The sequence below is a fragment of the Carettochelys insculpta genome, chromosome 4 (genome assembly GCF_033958435.1).
Source record: "Carettochelys insculpta isolate YL-2023 chromosome 4, ASM3395843v1, whole genome shotgun sequence".
Lineage (NCBI taxonomy): Eukaryota > Metazoa > Chordata > Testudines > Carettochelyidae > Carettochelys > Carettochelys insculpta.
The window spans coordinates 42,819,862-42,841,462 of record NC_134140.1 but is presented as its reverse complement, the minus strand read 5'-3'; the positions used below and the strand labels follow the sequence as shown (position 1 = coordinate 42,841,462).

General features: G+C 41.7%; 1 protein-coding gene across 4 annotated transcripts in view; it reads right to left on the bottom strand.

Annotated features, from left to right (window-relative positions):
• KLF3 (KLF transcription factor 3) overlaps window positions 1–11,942 on the bottom strand; it is a 33,729-nt gene extending 21,787 nt beyond the window's left edge. The window contains exons 1-3 of one of the 4 annotated variants that reach the window (XM_074992602.1): window positions 11,761–11,942; window positions 6,806–6,937; window positions 6,109–6,162 (exon numbers count right to left, since the gene is read on the bottom strand). The gene's annotated coding sequence lies outside the window, so the exon portion shown is untranslated. Of the gene's footprint in view, window positions 1–6,108; window positions 6,163–6,805; window positions 7,349–11,299; window positions 11,475–11,760 lie in introns of those variants that run through there. The other 3 variants (XM_074992600.1, XM_074992603.1, XM_074992601.1) reach the window with 3 other exon arrangements.
• Window positions 11,943–21,601: the final 9,659 nt, after the last annotated feature.

Here is a 21,601-nt window from a genome sequence, read left to right as displayed (position 1 = left end):
TACTTATGGAAAACAGAACTAAAATTTACTTATGGTTAAAATGCTGTTTGAGAGTTCTGGATGAAAGAATGCCGAATATGAAAGAGTTTACTTTACCTTTCTTTGAACCAATGCCTATTGGTGAGAGACATGCTCTCGAGCCTACACAAAGCTCCTGAAAAGTTTGAAAGCTTGCCTCTCATCAACAGAGGTTGATTCAATAAAAGATATTACTTTAGCCACCTTACCCCTGTAACAGTGTATTTTGTGTGTAGAGACTGCTGTATCAACGAATTCAATTGCATCCAGTAGATGGCACTAGAAATCCATAAAACATGCTACTGTACTCAATCAAGACAATGCAATGGGTGTAAGCTTAAGGCTCACTAACAGATTTAAAGGTTTTAATCGTGTCTGGAATTTTTTTTCCTTATGAATCCATTATTTAAATGGGACCCAAGAATATATATGTCCAAATCAGGCCAATTCCAATAGTCCGACAATAATTATCAGTCAATCCATGTGTACGCATTGGAGAAGACAATTTGAGATGCATGAGAGAAAGAGAGAGAATTAATTATTTCAAGCCTACCAGCGATTTACTGTTTCCTGGATTTGTAAAGTTTAGTAATTTATTGGAAATAACACAACAGTTATTCTAAGTTCTTGAAATGAACACAGCTTTAATTCTAAAGAGCAAACTAAAGCATCACTAAATATAATCATCCTGATATACAGGAAGAGTCTGACTGAAACCAAGTTGGAAAAAAAGAGAAACAGATACTGTAGTACAGTACTGCCACTTTTATCTAAATTAAAAGTATGTAACAGCTTTGAAAAATAGATACATTTAAATTATCAAGTGTTCTATGCACGTTTGTCAATAATACCGTTGAGAAAGCTAAAAAATAATTAGGCAATCTTTCCTGCAATTGTGGGAAATCATTTAAATTACATATTTTTCTGGTTTTAAGCATTTTATATAATTTTCCAATAAATTCAATTTTCCTAGTCACCTTCATGTGAAGGAACTCTGTCTACACATGACTTCCCAAAGACATGGACCTATATATCTAACAATACATGAACAGAAAAAATAAACACTATTTCACTATGAAAAACAATCCGAACCTACAATGCATGACAATCTTCATATATTTGGGAATTTGAAAATATTTGCTTTCAAAGGTTTCTAGAAACTTTCAATTGTTAATTTCAATGTGTTTAGATGAAGTAACACCATCAAATTGTAATCCAGTCACTTGAAGGGGAAAAAAAAAGAGTCTAATGATTTCAAGGAGTACACCAGTTGGGGGAGCCCTCCCAACTATCCCTTCTGCCATTTTTTTTTATTTTGAAAAATCACATTTTTCTATTTTAAGGTGTTTCTCTCCTGCTCCTGTGAGAGATCCACACAAAAAATCACAGAAAGTGACTAAGACCCATATTCTGCAAACTCTTCACCATATGCTTAACTTTACATATGTAAAATTACATACATATGTTAGCAAAATTATAGCCTGTCTGCACAGAGGTTAGAATGAAACTGACAACAGAAACTATCTTGCAAAGAGTAAAAGTGAAAAATTCTGTCTTTCATTTATAGTCATCTAAATGAGTACATGAAAAGTTTACTTTTATTGCCGTGTCAGAGTATATAAGTTGAGTATTCCTTTAATGTGTTATACTGTTGTTTTACTGTGTTATTTCCACCTAAATAGTAAGAGAAGCTGACTTTGGACATAGGAAAATTTATCAGGCATGATCTTTTGGTCCTGCAAGGTAGATTTCTATGTCTGTATTCTCAGCTAGTGTCATATGGTGTAATTCCACTAGAATCAATTTATAAAAGCTGAAAGTCTGACACTTAAGAAATTGTTATAGAACAAAATAAGGGTGAAAATAAATTCATGGAACAATGATCTGTGTATTTCAAAGAACAATGCTGTAATGAAGGAAAGACACACTGGTTTTGACACCTGAATTTATTTAAGGGAAACCGAAAAATTGTATTTTGATATTTATGATGATACCTTATAGTAAAGGTTCAGTAGTATACTACTACTTTTACAGCCCTCTGCATGTTTTTAGTAAATAAGATTAATTTATAAGAAACTAAAGTATACTCTCAAATACCTGTGGCACTCTCCAGATAGCAAAACAAGGAGAAACCATAAAAGTCACACAAAGCATATAAAAAGAGATCAGAAGAGTTGTTTTTATCTTTCTCAAATTAGACGAATATTTTGCACTGAAGTGTTTTCATGAGAGTTAAAGAATTTATGCTGTATGTAATCTGACACTAAATAATTAACAGCCATCCAGTAGGCAAACATTCCACCCCCACTCTGCTAACAAGCCACCCAATATTTCTTCTCCTCCCTTTCACTCCACCCTATGGATCTTTGCCAAGGCAGTCCAACTTGTCCAAACAGGACATGGCTTTTGATAAGACTCTGCTCACACCCTGTATTTCTAAAAGACAAGTCAAGCAATTGATTTTTTATGCAAATAAAGACAGGTGCAAAGGTAAAGTCTAAGCAAAGTCCCTCAACACTTCCACAGCTAACCCCAAGCAAAAAAAGACAGCAAGTGAAAAGAAAAGACAAACCCCAGCCCTTTACTAAAGGAAAAAGCTCCGTTTAAATCCTATGCAATATTCAGTGATCTAACTCCTCTGAAAATAATTTTTACTGTCAAAATTGTTAATTTTCCTGTCAACATCAGAGAGTTCTCAGTTTTAACTTCCTGACAGGTTTGTTTTGTTTTTCAGAGATGTGAGTAAGCACTTAACATGTATTCCGATGATAAAGATGTGAAGCATCTATTTATTTTGTATGAAATTCCCCTTGGGCACAGCAGCCACAGCCTGCACAGCACTGTACCCCTAACAAAGATAGAGGGGAAGCACAAAACTTCATGCGAAGGGACATGGTTTTGGGATGGGGGCTGGTCTTAGCCACACAGATCCAACAGCTACAAATCCCCAAAACAGCTGCACAAGAGCTTGGGCCCCTGTTCTAGTTAAATATCTGGACTATTGACCAATGATCTGATCCAATGGATGGCTGGAGTAGTGCACACAGATTCTGCCCTTCTCATCCTGCGCACAGTACCCTGCACAAAGCTTGTTTATTTGGCTTTTGTGTGAGGGGGAAACGGGATGGCATCAATTGCTGTTGTGAGGCTCAATCATCGTTTAGAAACTGCTAAGTACTACTGACATAATTACAAAATAATTGAATGATTGCCTCTAAATCAGCAGTGCTTCTGTATCCACCATTACTGCTTTTCCAAAAATGAATATACAATGCACCTGAACTCAGGTGCCCAAGATTCTGCAATCATGCCACTTCAGAACCACTTCTGATGCTCAAACTACTTTTTCCTTCAAGAGTTTCAATCCAATCCTCACTCTCATCTCCAATATTAAGAAGAAGGAACAACGTGAGAAGAACTATACTGATGACATCCAAAGGTCAGGGAGTCTTTCTGAGACTGAATGAGAAATCATCTTACCGGAGCCTTAAAAGATAGTTCAACAGAGGAGAAGTAAGCAAGTGCTTTCCTTCCTTCCTACCTCCAGCCCTCCCTTCCTTCTGTCCAGGCCCAAAACAACACCAGGAAAAGAATATCTCAAATTTAGATTAGCAATTTGATTCAGGAAGAGGGAGTAAGAGTAAAAAAAGTGAAAATCCAGGGTGTGCAGGCACTACGGAAAGTACACTGGCACAGCTGCATCACCATAGCTAGGCCTGTGTAACCCCACAGAAAAAATGGATGGAAACAGCAGGCGTGGGAACATCACCCCCATCCCACAGGCCTGCCAATGATGGCAGCTACATCAATGGAAGCATTCTTTCACCAAACACAGCTGTGTCTACTATGGGGGTTAGGTCAGTATGCCTGTGTTGGTCAGGGGTGTGGCTTTTTCACCTCCCTGACTCATGTAGCTGTGTTGACTGAAATTTTAGTATGTACGCAGAGCCAGAGACAGCACTTCTGAGGAAAAAAGCAAAGCAGTTCAGCACACAAAGCACAGTACTGCAAAAAAGTCATAAGGAATTGGTTGTGCAATCAGAGAATTTCTGCTAATAGGTAACTTTTGTATTAATATAAAAATCCCACTGGATTTAAAATCCAGTGGGAATTGGAATAACCCTTCAAACATGCTAGTACTGGTACTGAAACAGAGAGAATGCAGATCACAACCTTGCCATTATTAGATATCACTTTGTTTGAGCTACAACTACTTTAACCTATTAATTTGTCAGAAGCCATGAAGCACACTAGTCCACATTCCACTAAAACTTAAAGCTATGCTGTTATGCAAACTCCATATCCATAATGGCTGCAAAACAATTTTTCCCACATAAAAAAGCCTTAAAACAGTTTCTAGGGGTATTCACAAAAGCTTTTTGTTTGTTTGTTTGTGAGTTGCAAGTTTCCACTGAGAAAAACTTTGCTCCCATACAACCTTAAGCAATCCCTATTTCATAATTATTGGCCCTAATGAAGACAGAAAGAGAAAAGATCTTTAGCCACCCCATTAGACAATACTCCCTGCACTACTCCCCCCTTATAGGGCAGGCTGCATTCTGATTTAATGTTTCAAGCTACCGCTTAAAAGGAGAAATAGTTCAGTAGAGAGAACAGATTGGACTTCTGAAAAGAAGTGAAGTATGCAGAATGGCATGATGGTCTTTCCCTTCCAATCTAAACCTTTTTTTTTTTGCAAAGTTAATTTTAAAGAGAATTTGAAAGGAAGACTAAATCTAGCCTTTGTTCTATGTGGGAAGACTGGTTGGGAAATGGAGAAACAATGTGACAGACCACAAAACATGCATAGAGAGAGATCAGGATCTGAAATCAGGCTGAGAGTCTTCCCCTCTGCCTCCACCAAAGAGTCAACACCAGGATATAAAATATCATTCGCTAGTATTAAGGCTCAAATGTATTTGTATTTCCTTAAACCTATTTCAAACAGACTTTTACATCTTTGAACACATGGGAAAGAGATAAAAAAAATCTCTAACCATCAAGTGATGAAAAATACATGAATGAATAGTCTATGCTCTTAATTTCAATGAAGATTTGAAAATAGGAAAGAAATGTCAATGGAAGGTGCATGGATAGATTTAGGGAAATGATGACTGAAAGTAGATGGTGGAAATGGAATAATCGATAGTCACAGAGAGGTAGCCGTGTTAGTCTGTATTCTCACAAAACAAAAATGCAGTCCTGTAGCACTTTAAAGACTAACAAAATAATTTTTAGGTGATGAGCTTTTGTGGGACAGATCCACTTCTTCAGATGTCAGAATTTTCCACTTAAATTCTCACCACCTACTAAATTATTTTGTTAATCTTTAAAGTGCTCCAGGACTGTTTTGTTTTATAGAAGAATGAATAAACAAACTTGGACTCCTTAAGATCGGTGGTTTTATCACTCTTTCATGTACAGAACTTGTTACCAACGTCCCCAGTGCCTCCTCCCTAGCCTCACCATCTCCTTCCATTAAGGCTTACTTTAGTATTTAAAATCTGGTAGAGCTTTATCTTTCTCTTTAGCCAACACAAAGAGAGACAGCTCAGCAGTGGCTCTTAAATTCCTAAACGGAAGCACTGGCATTAGATAAAACCTTAAAAGCGAAGGGTTAAATCTGTTCCTAAATCAGCTCTGCCAAACTTTACATTCTGGACTGGAAGCAAGTAGCCTTGGAATGAAAAGACAAAGCTTCAAAGCTGGCTGAACAGAAGAGTTTTATTTTTAAAAGGGCCTCCTTCTAGCTATGCCAGTTAATTTAAAAATGCAGAATTTTATTGCAATATGAATCTCACGTCTTAGATTTTATAAAACAGAATGTTGCGTGGAGCAAAATTCACTATACTAACAGACTGGCTCCCAGAAATAAACTAAAGCTAGTTCAATGCATTTGCTGATCCATCGAGAAAAGATGAAATGTGACTGAGGCTCCAATCCTGTACAGTTTAAATAATAGGTAAATTATAATATTTATTCACTGTGCAATGACAACATACTGTACAGAATTTTCTAACAGCAGCAGCAAAAGTACAAAAGAAAATATCTCTAAAAGAGAAGAAATAATTGTTCTTAAATATAACCTACCAGAAGTATTAACTTGTGTATTCACTTGAAATAATTTTCTTACAGTTGATATTTCTGAAGAGACAAAAAGCAAAATAATGTGAGTGTCCATAGGAAGTATGTGTGCATTTCAGTGTTGCTATTTATCATTTAAATATGGTTAAAAGTTAGTTATGTGTGTATTGCAAGTGTCTCTAAGTCATATCATGCATTCTGGGAAAAAAAAAAAATTGCAAGTGTGTCCAACATAAACTTCCCCATTTTAAAGTTTAACATCTAAAAGCCAGCAGCCACAGAAGAAAATTTGAAAAACAATTTAAATAAAAAGGAAATACATATTTAAAGAGGGAACATTTCTGCATGCCTGCAAGAAAATGCACATTTTTTTCAAACATAAACGAGAAGGAAATACAATCCATCTCCTATTTCCATATATTTTAAATTCATTTAGGACCTAACCCAAAGCCTATTGAAGTCAATGGAAATCTTTCTATCAATTTCAATAAGCTTTGGTTCACATTCTTAGTTCTTCTCCCGTCAGATGCAGAGTTATAGAAAGGTTTCATAGGTCCTCTTGTTGAATTTCCTTTTGATGTCTCTCTCCGTTGGTCCACAGCAGACAAAAGAAAAAAAAATCTTAAATCAAAGTAAAAAAACATATGTACTTTACTCCTTGAAAACACACTCAAGAGTTTAGCAAAATATAGGACTGCCATACCCATTTAATCCAAGGAAGGTTGTTATCAATATCTCCTGCATTAAATCTGGAAGAGTACATATCCTTGAATTCAGGTAACAGTACAACATTTCCTCCCTTCAGAAACTGGCATAATTCTAATCTTGATCAAAACTGAAACAGAAAATGATCAGGGTGGTATCTTCAGAACGAATGAGGGGAGAAGCCAACAGTCTTTCACAAAAATGAAAATAGGTCTGGATTCTTTTCTCACTTGCAGTGGTATTACACCACTGCAATTCCATTGACCTTAGAGGAATTATTCCAGACTTACATCGGTACTGGTGAGGGGAGAAATGAGGCTCAATGTTTTTGAGAGTCAAACATTGGTTTTTAGAAACAGAATGAAACTCACTGTTCACCCGTGTAAATACAGTGAAGTAGAGGGTGTGTGTTAAAAGGTTAACTCTTCTTGTGATGACATAACACAGGCATCTTAAGCAATCAAGAGTGTGTAGAGACATGATAACTCATTGGGTGGAGACTGGGAGTTGCAGGGCAGTGACAAGGGGCCTGGACTAGGCTACTGGTCTACTTAAAAAAAAAAAAAAAAAGCCTGAAACAGGAAAGAGCACACATATGCCACTTGGAATGTATGACGCAAACCCTAGCCTTGAAACAAAGAACAGGAAACAGCTCTGCTGGCTGTGCTGGAGAGAAAGCACAGAGAAACATTTAGGCAGTCCTCTCTGACCCTATATTCATGAGCAGCTGGAGTTTTTTAAACAACAACAGTGGGTGGAGGTGTTTGTTCACTGGGTGTGAATACAAACACTGTCTTTATACAGGAGACCTCCCTATTTACAAACAAGCAAATATCTACACTTAACAGAAGAGGACATGTGATTTAAGACACCACAGGTCATAATAATTAACCCTAGCATTCCCTTGGATTTCTTTTTGCCTCTAAACTGCTAATATTTAATATAGCCTGAATTTTATATTACAACGTGTAACTAATTCTTAGCCTAAAAGTATCTTCTTCAAAGAGGACAACTGAGGAATTGGATCATTACAAAAATTAATTTTAAAAGTATAGTCTAGTTCAAAAATTGGCTATTTTCCCATTGCAAAAATTCAGCATGGTTTGGCAGCTGAAGGCTGACATAATGTAGTAGTACATCCAGTGTTGCTGTAGCTGTTGGTCCCACGATATTAGAAAGACAAGATGGGTGAGGTAATATCTTTTACTGGACAAATTTCAAATGGTCAGACAGAGAGGATTTTAAGCACATATAGAGCTCTTCTTCTCAGTACACTGATGACAGAACTTAAAATACAGGAGTTATAGACTCAAGGCATGGCATGTAGCCATTTGGAGTGGAAAACCATCAACTACATAATAAATTTGTTAGTCTTTAAGGTGCTACAGGACTGCTTGTGAAACTACTGATTAACACGGCTACCCTCTGAGTCCACTGAAACATGTATCTATAACTAGCTACATTAATTTTAATTTTTCTGTACTTTTAATTCAGTTGCACTTATAAAATGATATTTTAACTGTAGAACCAGTTTATCACACTTTTTTTATTTTTGAGAAATCACTGCTACTAGAACCATCATGCTGTTCGAGGAGAGTTATGGGGGTGAGAAAGCACATCTCATCTACGTGAAATATATGAGAATAAGTTTTATACTTATGTTTTCACTCAAAACAACCACTTCACTGTTCTTTCTTTTACGATATGCTTTGAAGTAATTCCCCACAATGCGTCAGATAGCTGCTGTTCCAGATATTATCAGACATGAGAATATGTTACTGCAAATTACATGGATTAGCATCCTAGTAATGACAGTAACCACCATGAATTTCATTTTAGTAACTGTAGTTTCATAAATGAATGAGATTGCAAGTGATTACAGAATAACCTACACAGCAGTGTACGATTATTAAGTTCTGTACTTATAACACTAGGTTATTTCCTTCATACTTAACATTTAGAAAGGTAAATACAAAAGAAACTAGGTACTTGCTTTGCCCCTTGTCACTGTAGTATCTGGGCACTTTCAACTTACTTAATTCACATCATTACTTATCTGAACATTTTTGTTTCTCTAAGGCTGCAGTTATGTTGGTCCTGGGCTATTAGGTGGACAACACCTTTTCTTGCTTGTGATTCTCGCTAATACTGTAGCTGTTGTGTAGGTGTAATGTTTTTTCATAATATTTTAGCGTATTCTCACAACTGATACTTAGTGACAAAATTTCAATACCCTCGTACATGTATAGGACCATTTTACATCTTCCTTCTCCACTCCTCTGCCTCCAGCCACCCCCAGCTCCCAGGCTTTACTTACTATTATACATTAACCAGTGTAGGCAAAACATATTTACCTGCTTGGATAAAAGGAAAGTATGCTAGTCAGCCAAACTTTGGCGCAGACACTTGCATTTGAAAATATTAGTGCTATCAAAGTTAATCATACATTTTAAAGCACAAGGGATAAAGTTAGTTTGAAGTAAGCGTCCCCAGGGTCAGACAGGATTATCAAATCCAGATGTGGTTCCTCTCATAAAAGAAGTTCCTTATCCAACAACCAAGAGGGCACATCTTAGAACTATTCTATGGGGAAGAAAATCATGATCAAGAAGCAACTGTATTCTCTGTTTTCAATACAGATTAAAGAACATGAATGGACATTAATTTCAATAAAATCAAAACCACAAAGTCCCTCCATCCACGACCCAACCTCAGCTTCTCACAACAACACATTCTAAGCTCAGCACTGTGAATTGTGACACTTCCTGAGTTTTCAAAGAGCTGCTATATAGAGGCAGAGTGCAAGCAAACAATGCAGGTACAGTAAAACTGAACAAGATTTGATAAAGGAATTGATTTAATCAAAGAATTACTGAGCTAAAAGAATGACGTTTTGAACAATTCTCAACTGGGTATTATTCGTCCATTTTTGCTACTTTCAAAACAAAAAAGCAGTCCAGTAGCACTTTAAAGACTAACAAAATAATTTATTAGGTGAGCTTTCGTGGGACAGACCCACTTCTTCAGACCATAGCCATACCAGAACAGGCTCAATATTTAATGCACAGAGAGCCAATAAAATAATCACGGTTGACAAATCAGAAAAAAATGGATCAAGGTGAGCAAATCAGAGAGTACGGGGGTAGAAGGATGGGGGGAGTCCAGAATGAGATTTAGCCAAGTATGCAAAAGAGCCCCTATAATGACCCAGAAAATTCGAATCCCAGTTCAAACCACAATGTTAATGTTTCAAATTTGGATATAAAAGAGAGTTCACCAGCCTCTCTTTCCAGACTGTTGTGAAAACTCCTCTTCAGTAAGACACAAACTTTCAAGACATTAACAGAATGGCCCACTCCATTAAAATGCTAGCGCACAGGTTTGTGGATCAGGAGTGTTTTTATGTCTGTTTTGTGCCCATTAACTCCTTGTCTAAGAGAATTTGAAGTCTGTCCAATATACAAAGCATCTGGGCATTGTTGGCATATGATGGCATATATGATGTTAGTTGAGGAACATGAGAATGTGCCCGTGATTCTGTGAATAAGCTGGTTAGGTCCAATGATGGTATCTCCAGAATAGATATGTGGACAAAGCTGGCAGCAGGCTTTGTTACAAGGAAAAGTTTGCAACAAAGCTTTTTTTTGCTACTTTGTGTTGGATTTTGGCATGGTGTCTTACATAACTTCTTTCTCTAGTCCATTCTTTCTGCTCCCTCCCCTCACAGCCATAATACTTCGGTGTAGAAACTTACATGGGACAAAGATTGAAGGTAAATATTCCTTTTAACATTGAAGCATAGAAAGACAACATTCATAAAGGCTGGAAGTCAATTATGGATCCAACTTCCAATTGCCTATAAAAGTTACTTGATATTGTAATCAAGAGAGCTATCAAAAACTTTAGCTATTTTAATTTTTATCTTGACAAGTGTTAAATAACAGGTATGTTAATATTTGCCTTTCAAAACAGTTTACAACTGATTTTCTCTCTGATGTAGCTCCACCACAGTCCATAGACTCATACCCAGGTTAAATGTGTCCATTAAACCATGCCACAATGCTAAAACCCTAAGGATAATGTACAAGTGACAGTGCACTATTAAAAAAACCCTACACATCAAAACCAAACCTCTTTACTGCTTCCGCCCCCCAGCCCCCGAAGACAAACTTGTACAGCCCAACAGAAGCGAATTAACCCTACCCCGTCCAACTCAGTTTTGTACGCCAATAGCATTAGGAAAGGCAGAGGACGCTTTAAACTGCAGACTTGTCTGTCAAACCGCAAACCCCCCTCTGCCAAAAGATGCTCTGGGGGCTGTAACAGTTGCTGCTGAGTAGCAAGAGCTCAAGAGACCGTCTCACGTTGTCCCAGGGAAGAAAAGGGACTCCCCTGCATACTGAGACAACGGGGCGCGCGCGCACATGCACGCACGTCTGGGGAGCAGCAGCAGCGAGCGGAGCCAGAGGCCACACAGGTGTGTGGCTCTTACCCGAGCGCTGGAGAGGCCAGCCAGGCCGCGGACGGCAGCCCGCCACCGGAGCAGACCCCCGTGCGCCGTCCCGTGCGCTCGTGCCACCTTCGCCGCAATCCCACGCGCCGGGGATGGAGCCAGCCGCACGAAACCTCCCGCTCGCCCCCCTACACACACGTGACCCGCTGCCCCCGCGTCCCAGAGACAAAGTAGCCCCGGGGCGGGTGCCCCTCCGCCTCCTTTGCAAGCGGCGAGGGAGCAGAGAATCAGGGGCAGGCGGGAAAAACGCCCGCGCCCCCCGCCCCAGCAGAGCCAAGTCTCGCCCAAGTCCGAGCGGGTCAAGCAGCCGGGGCTGTGGGCGGCCCCGCACGCTGCCCCCTCCCCCCTCTTCTTCCAGCAGCTGGGACTTCGCACGCTGCAGCCCGGCGGGCGGGCGGGCGGGCGGACGAACGCGCCCCCACCCCCCTGCCCACGCTCACATGCCGTGCGGGGCCTCCGGCGAAGCCCTCCCTGCGCGGGGGCTGCGGGCGGAAAAGAGCGAAGCGCCCGCCTGCCTGGCTGGCTCCCTCCGCCGTGGCCGCGCGGCTCTGGGCGAGGGGAGGGGAGGGGAGGGGAGGGCGCTCGCTCGGCTCCCCCAGGCGGCTGGCACTCGTCCCCGCTGTCACATGACGCCGGCGCCGCTCGCTCTGCCAGGCTCCCTTGGCCGGCGGGGTAAGGGGAGGGTCAGGGAGGCCAGGGCGGCTCCCCGCCCGCCCGCTGGGTGGAGGCGGCGCCGGAGGGGCCGGGGCGAGTCGCTCACTCGCTCGCACACCCTGCCCGGCACGCACTGCCTGCCCTCTTCCCCGCCCCGCCCCGCCCTTCCTCGGGGGCTGCCAGACTCAGACACTCATTATCCTCGGCGCTGCCGCTGCCCGACCGGCCCTTCCAGCCGCTCCCGCCTCGCCCGCGCGGCGTGTCGGGCAGAGGCGCGCGCCTGGCACCCGGCGCCAGCTACGCCCCCTGCCCGCCCGAGCCAGCCGCGGCCAAACAAGCGCGCGGCGCCCCGGGGCAGCAGGAAGGGAGGTGCCGGGGCGGGCGGCGCGGAGCTGGCCTCGCAAACACGGGCTGGGCCAGGGGGACCCGCCCCGGCTTCTCTGGCCGGGAGGCTCGTGCAGCTGCCTGGGGGCGGACCCGTCCCTGGCTTGCCATTGGCTTGGGGACTCTGCTCCCTGCAGCCTGGGGCTGCCTGGCGGACTCTGATCCGGCGCGGCTCGGGGAGCAGCGGGCCGGGGCGTCGCAAGGCTAAAAGAGAAGCGGCGACTCCTTGCCATTAGGTAGCACAAAGAGATCTGCTCCGCCCCGGAGCTTTCGGGGCCGAGCCCTGGCTGGTCCCGCACCGCCATGGCCTCAACAACTCAGCTAGCGCTTTTCTGCCAGCCCGGAGCGTTAGGGGCTCGGCCAGAGCGAGCGGGGCAAGGCAGCGCTGGAAGTTGGGAATTACAGCGGGCGTACCGATGTGTATCTGCAGGGAGGGGCTCTGGACTGAGACTGCTCCCGAGCATACCCTGGTCCTCGGTGGGAGCCGGTGTCCGGAATAAACCACCGCCTGACTTTTAGTTCCGTCCCTTCACAGCAAGACTGCGGCTGGCGTTTATTGACCACTAGGTGCTGAGACCCTCACTCCCCAAACAGTCCCATTGACTTTGCTGGAGAGACGTGTGGTCTCACAGCCACCCTGGCTGAAGAAGGGTATCAGAATTGGGCCCACAGTGACACTGATGGGCTCAGCACTGGGTCTATAGAAGACCATACTGCCCTTGCCCCAAGGAGAATACAATTACGTACAATACAGTACAAAGGGATACACACGTTAAAGTCTAAGGATATTCAGTAATGCAAATAATGGGGCAAACTTTGCTTTCTCACACATGCAGGCACAGTCCAAAAGCAGTATTTGCCTCATGTCTCCAACTTATATGATTTTACTTAGGACAGGAGTCTCAATGGAATCGGTTAAGTGCTCTGGACCTTTGAAAATCAGGTCGCTTGTTTAGATGCCCAAATATCAGGATTTAAGAGTCTAATTTTAGGAGCCCATTGAAAATATTGGCCTAAAGTTCCCAGCTTCCTGGTTGAGGCTAGGAATTGTGACACGTTTAGTATGGTGTGTGAAATGCATTCTCCTGAGACACCTGTAATACCTACAAATTAGACCCTGATCCAGCAGTAAATACTGCATGGACAGATGAGAGCTCATTGGAACATTCTGTGAGTACAGGGGTCCTGTGTGTAGCTGTTACTGCAAGCTCAGGGTCTTATTTTTTAAGTCAGTGGGAGCTGCTGGGTGCTTAGTACTATTAAATGAGGCTTTTCGGTGTTTGTTTTTTAAAAGATTGATCGTAGTGTATTCCATTCTGTTTGCTTTTTGTATAATAAGCATTATAAAAGCAATATAAAGGCAAAAAAGACCTACTTGTTTAAGTATTCTGCTGTTTGCTTTGTTTACAGACACATTAAAATCCATGGTTTTTTTTCAGTTTAAGGATGCTTTAATATATTCGTTGGCTCATCTTAGCACATTCTCTAGGCACCATGGTGCTGTGAAAACTGAATGAGGGCACAAGTCTGAGATCCTGATGAATACTACACTGACAGAACAATAAATTGTCATCTCTCCTGCAGAGTAATTATGATGCATCATGTCACTATGCAGTGTTGTTGAAATATTACCATGTAACTCTTAAAATGCAAAATTTTATGTTATACAGCTATAAAGTACATCACAAATAAACACAGTTATTGTGTCAGTACAAACCAAATGGGTACTATGCATCTCATTGTAGTGAAGAGGAGCTGCTACAGTGTTCCTACATATATACACTCAAGTATAAGGTAAGATAAAGGTAATACTACAAATTATGTCTCAGGTCCACCTTAATTTATTCAGGTGCAGTTACCATTGGCTGCACTAGTATTTAAATGTGTGGAATCAAGAACAAAATTGACTTTCACAGAGTCAAACCGTTGGAAATATCAAAAGATTTAACATAATCCACAGGGTCCTTCTGGTGCCCCTCACCCCCTAATGTCAAAGGGAGTTTTGCATCTTATAGCCTGATTTTGTCCTCACTTATACCTGTTCTACCAGTTTAACCCTATTGACATCAATGGAGCTACTCTGGATTTACCCCAATGCTTGTGACAGGAGAATCGCTAACTATCAGTCATTTTTGGCTGAGTGAAGTTAGGCCCTGCATTCAATTCAGTGGCATTTGTCTGTAATGCAACAGTAACAGAGAGGTAGCCGTGTTAGTCTGTATTCTAACAAAATAAAAGAGCAGTCCTGTAGCACTTTAAAGATCAACAAAATGATTTATTAGATGATGGGCTTTCATGGGACAGATCCACTTCTTCATATCTATTGAATTTCCAGTCCAGACCCAGTTATATAGCACCCCAGTTCACAAATTTCCTTATGTAGTCTGCTTTTAAAGTCTCTTTGTTGTAGGACGCATATTCACAGGTCTTTAACAGCGTGGGATACCATGTTAATTACAAGATCAGGGGCTCATTCTCATGTACCTTGACCAATATCATACATGCCATTACATGCTAGCAATGCCCCTCTACAATGTACATCGGACAAACAGGGCAAACACTTTGCCAAAGAATGAATGGACACAGAGCAACTTTCGGAATCTCAATACACATAAGTCTGCCATTGAGCATTTCAATGGATTGGGCTGCTGTGTTAAAGACCTGAGAATATGCAACAACAAAGAGACTTTAAAAGCAGATTACATAGGGAGATTTGTGAACTGGGCTTCATACTCAAATTTGACACATTAACACTTGGTATGAACAAAGATAGCAATTATCCCATGTTACAAGGACTGCTTCCCTTCCTTTGATGTTTGTAATTATCTCAGGCAAGACACTTAACATCCCCCATCCCTCACCCACCCCTTTCCATTCTATGTATCTGATTTGTCAGTTTTTATTGCAGGTTTTGGGGTTTTTTTGGACCTCTGTGCTATATAACTGGGCCTGGACTGGAAATTCTATAGCTCTGAAGAAGTGGGTCTGCCCCATTAAGGTTCATCACCTAATATATTACTTTGTTAATCTTTAAACTGCTACATGACTGCTGTTTTGTTTTGTCTGTAATGCAATAATTTTTGAATGGTGCACCCTATCAATTCCAATATGTCATAGAGCATTCCAGATATCAGTGGGCACAACCTTATGGATTTGAGTAAAAGCTGGAAAGGCATAGCTCCTGGCACCTGGTTAGCAGACACAGTAGCTTTATCCAGATGTGATTCTATATCTAGATCAAAGAACTGGTTGACAGAAGTCACTAATACCCTCTATATCTGTCTATTCTTCCAACAGAGTTTCAAATGTAGGCAACAATGGGGTTTAACTTATTTCAAAGTTTGAAATAAGTGGCTACTTCAAAGTTTCCACTGCTCCCCTCACAATGAGGGGTAGCGGAAGGGGAATAGCTCTGCTCTTTAGAGCATGGTGTTTAGCTGTGGGGTTGCTATTTTGGGATACAAATGTACCCCAGAGTAGCAACCACAGTGTAGCCATCACCTAACTGATTTGCCCAAAGTGATGGAAAGTTCTGTGACGCAGCAGGGAATGGAGTGAGGGTCTCCCAAGTTCTACATCAGCGGTGATGTGTCGGATGCAGACAGTACACATGGAGCAGCAGCCGGCTGTGAAAAGCAGGCTGCATCCACATTATGTAGCACCACATGGCAGTGAAAGGCTGTGGTAGTGGGGCTGATTCCCCCTGCCAGAGCATTTGCCTGCTGACAGTCTTTCAGTGAAGCAAGGAAAGGCTGCAGGAGTGGGGAGGGAGTGGGACACTACATGGCTAAAAATAGTAGTGTAGATGAGGAAGGCACTGCTCAGACTTGTAGAGAGCTGTGTAAAGAGAACACTAAAGTTTTGGCATATTTTTACTTGCCTATGTAGTGTCTTACCAGAATGCTGCTGTTGCCTGTGCTAGAGGAGTGTGCAGCCTGTGTACCAACACATCACCATAAGGAATGCACAGTGCAGAGTTATCCTTGATTAGCATTGGACAATCCCTCCCTTCTGTGTAGAGTAGCCCTTTTTATTTTTTCAAAATACCATTTTTTTCACATTTGATGGGGTTCCTTAATGAATAGGGAAAATTGTTCAATGTTAAAATACATCCAGGAAAATAGTTTTAGTTGCACATTGTTTCATAAATATATTTATTATAAAAGATCAATGTCTAGTTTCTGGGAATGGGAGGGACGAGTTGGTTTCCTTTTTCATGTTTCCAGGGCATTTAACAAATACTGTCCCTTATTTCATTTGATCCCTGCAAGGTATGAATCCCTAGGCCCGTTTCACATGTGATATCAAGCACCATGTAAAATGCAGTCTGCTTAGTTGATGTTTGTCTCTCCCCCATGTGTACACACAGTGACTGCAATATTGATGTTCTCGCAACTGTCCATATATGAGTGAAAACTGAATTAATGAAATAAATAGTAGACTGAAATAATCAATAAAACCTGTTCAGAGCTGAACAGATCTTTATGTCTGCAGCCTTGGGTCACAGAATCATAGAATTCAGAGAGGGACTATACCTATTATTAGATTATCATTAGCTTGAGTACCTTACCCTCACCTTTGCGACTCTAGTACAAAGCATATATATAATTTCACCATTAGAATATGAGCAAATACTTGAGACTCTACAGCCAGCAGAAACATGAGATGAGGATTTTCTTGTACGTCTGGTTTTTCATCCTAGTCAGGGTGTGGTGTTAACTTTAATAAGTGAGCTAAATAATTACCTATTTACAGATTCAACAAGCATTAAGGTCACACTAGCATTTCTTTATACAGGTTATCTTGGTTCGAAAGAAGACAGGAGAGTAGTTAAATTGCCTTGATAGTCTCCTATGGGTTTGTGTCTAACAGACAGGGGACACTGACTCTGTGTCACACCAAGAGTCTTTTTTCATTGTGGAGTGTTCCTGAGTCCGGGCTTCTGTTCATGCAAATGCAGGCTTGCCTTGCCCACCTATCAATGTCTGCATAGCAGAATCACACATCCTCATGCTCATGCTGTCATGTCCACACTGGCGCTGCATATGGTTGGCACTAGGATTTTTAGGGTTGTATTTATAACCAATTCTATTCAAATTAAATTCAAAGCCAGAAAGGCCCATTGAGAAGATCTAGTCTAATCTCCTGTGTAACACAGACCATAGAACTTCCCTCAGATAATATCCAGTCTTGATTTATTAATTGCCAGTGACCCACCATGACGCTGGGTAAATTGTTCCAATGATTAATTACTCTGACTGTTAAAAATGTATGTTGTATTTCCAATTGAATATATCCAGTTGGAGCCAACCACATTCTAAATTCCAGGGTTCTTAGTATCTCCTAACCTGGAGCTGTTCTAGGATTTGTTTCGTGGTATATTATGAGAGAAATTGTCTGTCATTCCCTAGCCCCTAAGTGGGAATGTTCTTGGGCCCACCAACACACCTAGCCATGATGTGCAACTCTGCACGTTGCTTTTGTCCATTTCAGCCAGATTTAAGCCCTGGATCCAGAACCAATGGAAGAGCTTCCCCTGCTCACAGCTGCAGAACACTGAGGGAGAGTCTGTGAGGCAGTGGTAGACATTTTTGCATGTCCGTTTGAAGTCAGTGGCAGAGACACTTGGGATGGGTCTGCGAGCACCTGGCCTGCTGAGAAGCTCTTACTATCAACTGTGCTGATCCACAGATGCAGATTTCCCCTCTAGGCAGGGGATCCCTGATCTTCCCCACTGCCCCTGGCCCCACTCTCCACCCCTTCCCCAAGCTCATAGCCCCATCCTGTCTGTTCCTGCCCCTGTTCCACCACTGGAACACTCATGGAGTAGGCATCTATCACACAATGTACAAGAATTGCATATTACATTTATTATAAAAGAGAATTTTGGCCTGGCTTGAAAGGAGTGGGAGGACATCCCAATTAGATTCAGGGATGCCTTGGAATATGTCAATCTCTTACAAATACCAGGGTGAAAAGGAGGAGCATGTTTTTAGACCAGTAGATGTATCTGTGTGAAGGAGACTTGTTTGGCATCTTGTGAATGAGTGGAGAAAAGGGTGTCCCTGCATGAAAAATTTACAAGCATTACCAGCCAGAAGTGGAGGAAAATTCAGGCACACATTAAGAAAACGCTGAGCTAGGATGTGGAAACTCAACTGCAGCAGAACTGCACCTCCCACCATCTCCCTCTGCAAGCCAGACAATGTATTGAACAGGGGTGTGGGGCAAGTCCTTGGGCAGAAGGCGGGACTAGGGGCGAGCTTCCTCCAGCCAGCAGTTCATGGACCACCCATAAACACCTGAATGCTTAAGAGAGGAGGACAATTACCTCCTCTGTCTTACATATGAAACTCTTATTAACACTCCCTATGATGATGTCCTTTTTCCACACCTGCATCACACTGGGGCTCAGATTCATTTAGTGATTCATTATAACTCTCAGATCCTTTCCTGCAGTACTTCCACTGTCCTAGACAGGTATTCCCCATTTTGTACTTGTGCAGTTGATTTCTTTCTCCCTAAGTGAAGTATCTTGAACTTGTCTTTCTGGAGTTTTGTCTTGTTGATTTCAGAACAATTTTCCTATTTACCAAGGCCATATTCTGCCCACAACAGAAGCTAAATCTAACCCTCTGCATGTAATTTCCTCCATATTAATCCCTCCCATTTATGCAGCAATCTGCAATATACTAAAGGTGGTTGACACTACTTACCAGTATCTCTGGCTACAGGTCCTGCCCCGATGGCACTTCTTTTCTGGGCTTTTCCCCAGGCACATCCCCAAACAGATCTTTGGTATATGGCCACAAGAGGTTCCCTAGCCCACCCTGTTGTGTAGCCTGATCTAGCATGTGATCTGCTGTCTGCTTCTCTGACCCTGCTACTTGGCTCTCCTCTAGTGTTGTCCATGACCCCTTTCTGCTAGTCCGAAAATCATACCTTCCCCAGAGAGGACTGTGAGGGCTGTGCCATGGTGGTGGCAAACACCTGGTTGAAGAAGTCTTCATAGTGGTGGCAGGTTGCAAGGGGGTTGCTGGACTTGCCATTCTCATCTTTAGCCTTGCAGCAGGAAGACTTGAGGTCTGTGATGTGCACCTTGCAGTGGACAGCAGTCCTGATGCTACTTCTAGAAACATAATCCTTACAGTTCTCGCTCCAGAGATTAACCAGAAACCTGGGATGCTCCTCTGGTCAGCTAGCAGGATGCTGAATGGGCATCCTCTGTCAGAGCTAATGGAGAACTGATTCTGTCCCCTGCCTGAAAGTTGCTGATTTAGAACTCTTCAGGTTAACTGAGAAATGTACTGACTTTTAACAAATATGTGGTGATATTACAGTTATTTAGTGATGTTATGTACTGCAAGTTGCTTAGTGCTGGAGGGGTGCAATCACTCAGGGGTTTGTGCATTGGCCTGGGAAACCCAGGGTTGTGAGCTCAGTCCTTGTGGGGAGCTTTTAGAGATCTGAGGCAATAGGTGTATTTTTTAAATTGAAAAAAAAAAAAAAGAGATGGTGCTTGGTCCTGCAAAGAGGGCAGGGGACTGAACTCAATGACATACTGAGGTCCCTTCCAGCTCTATGGGATGTGTGTAAATCAAACAGAAACAAAGGTGTTGTATAGTCAGTAGCTTTTCAAATTATATTAATAGTTTTTCCAATATAATATGAAATGTGTTTATATAGTATACGTCATACAATTGTTACAGGGAGTTTTACATAGTAAAACAAAATTAAAAGCAGCATTAAATGAAATAGTTTTCTAGCTAAACTTAAAAACATAAAAATGATTAAACATTTTACTCCATCTTGGTTTTGGCCATTCATCCTACTATAAAAAACCCCATGTCTAAATTTTTATAAATAACTTGTGGCTTATGATCCCTCAAATTTTGGGTGCTTGGCTTAAGAAATCTAAAATGGGTCTGATTTTCTGTAGGTGGGTGCTCATTATGTTCTGAAATTAGGCCCCTTCATGGTGTCTCAAGTGAGCACCCAAAAATTCACTAGGCACTTTTCACAGACTCGTTCCTGATGATTGAAGGAAGAGAAGTGGGAGGAAAAGAGAAGATGTGTGTAAATATAAATACCTGAGCACTGCCAGAACTCTAGCCACCTCTCCACATAGTTGGCCAATCAATTTGGGTAATTTCTTTTATTTTAATTTTTAGTGTGTGTGTTTATTTAAGTTGTTTCTGATCAGACTACTCTGGTATAAACCAGGATTAAATTCATTAAATGGAGTTCCTCGACACTGTGGAATTCGTTTAGTGAGATCGAAATCAGGACCAGTTTCCATCCTGCTTTTAGAGGATAGTATAGTGCATGCTCATTACTAGTATGTAAACACTTCTTAGATATTAGAAGATTCCACTGTTTGATGGATTAAATTGCATGAGATGGATTAACCTCCCCTTTCCAACATATCAGTATAACTGATAAGTTTCAAAGGGGTAGGTGTGTTAGTCTGTTTCAGCAAAAATAACTAAGGAGTCTGGTGGCTCTTTAAAGACTAGCAATTTTATTATGATATAAGTTTTTGTGCATTGTCAGGTGCATAAAGTGAAAGAAAAAGAAACAGATACTAAGGATACAGAGATGGGAGTGTTATATCAGCTACTTCAATCAGGGTGGATCTGGATAACAAGGTGAGATGCTTAAAGTGGAAAATTACTTATTGTAATAAGAGAGCCATTCCCGGTCTCTGTTCAGGGCTATTCAAAAGTTGTCAAATTTTTACATGAATTCCAGCTCAGCAATTTCATGTTGCAGTCTTATTTTGGTGGTTCTTTGCTTGAGAATGGCAATTTTCAAGTCTGTAACTGTGTGTCCCTGGAAGTTAAAATGTTCTCCCACTGGTTTTTACATGTTATCGTTCCTGATGTCTGACTTCTGTCCATTTACTTCCTTGCATAGTGACAGTCTGATTTGTCCAATGTACATGGCAAAGAGGCATTGCTGGCACTTGATGGCATGAATCACATTAGTACATGGGCAGGTGAATGAGCCTTTGATGATATAGCTAATGTGGTTAGGTCCTCTGATGATGTCACTCAGGTAGATGTGTGGACAGAGCTGGCAATGGGGTTTGTTGTAGGATTAGCTCCTGGGTAAGTGTGTCTGTTGTGGAGTGTGTGATTAATGCTGAGTGTTTCAGTTTGAGAGGGCCATCTGTAAGTGAGGATTGGCCTGCCTTCCAAGGTTTGTGAGAGTGAAGGATATCATCTAGGATAGGCTGCAGAT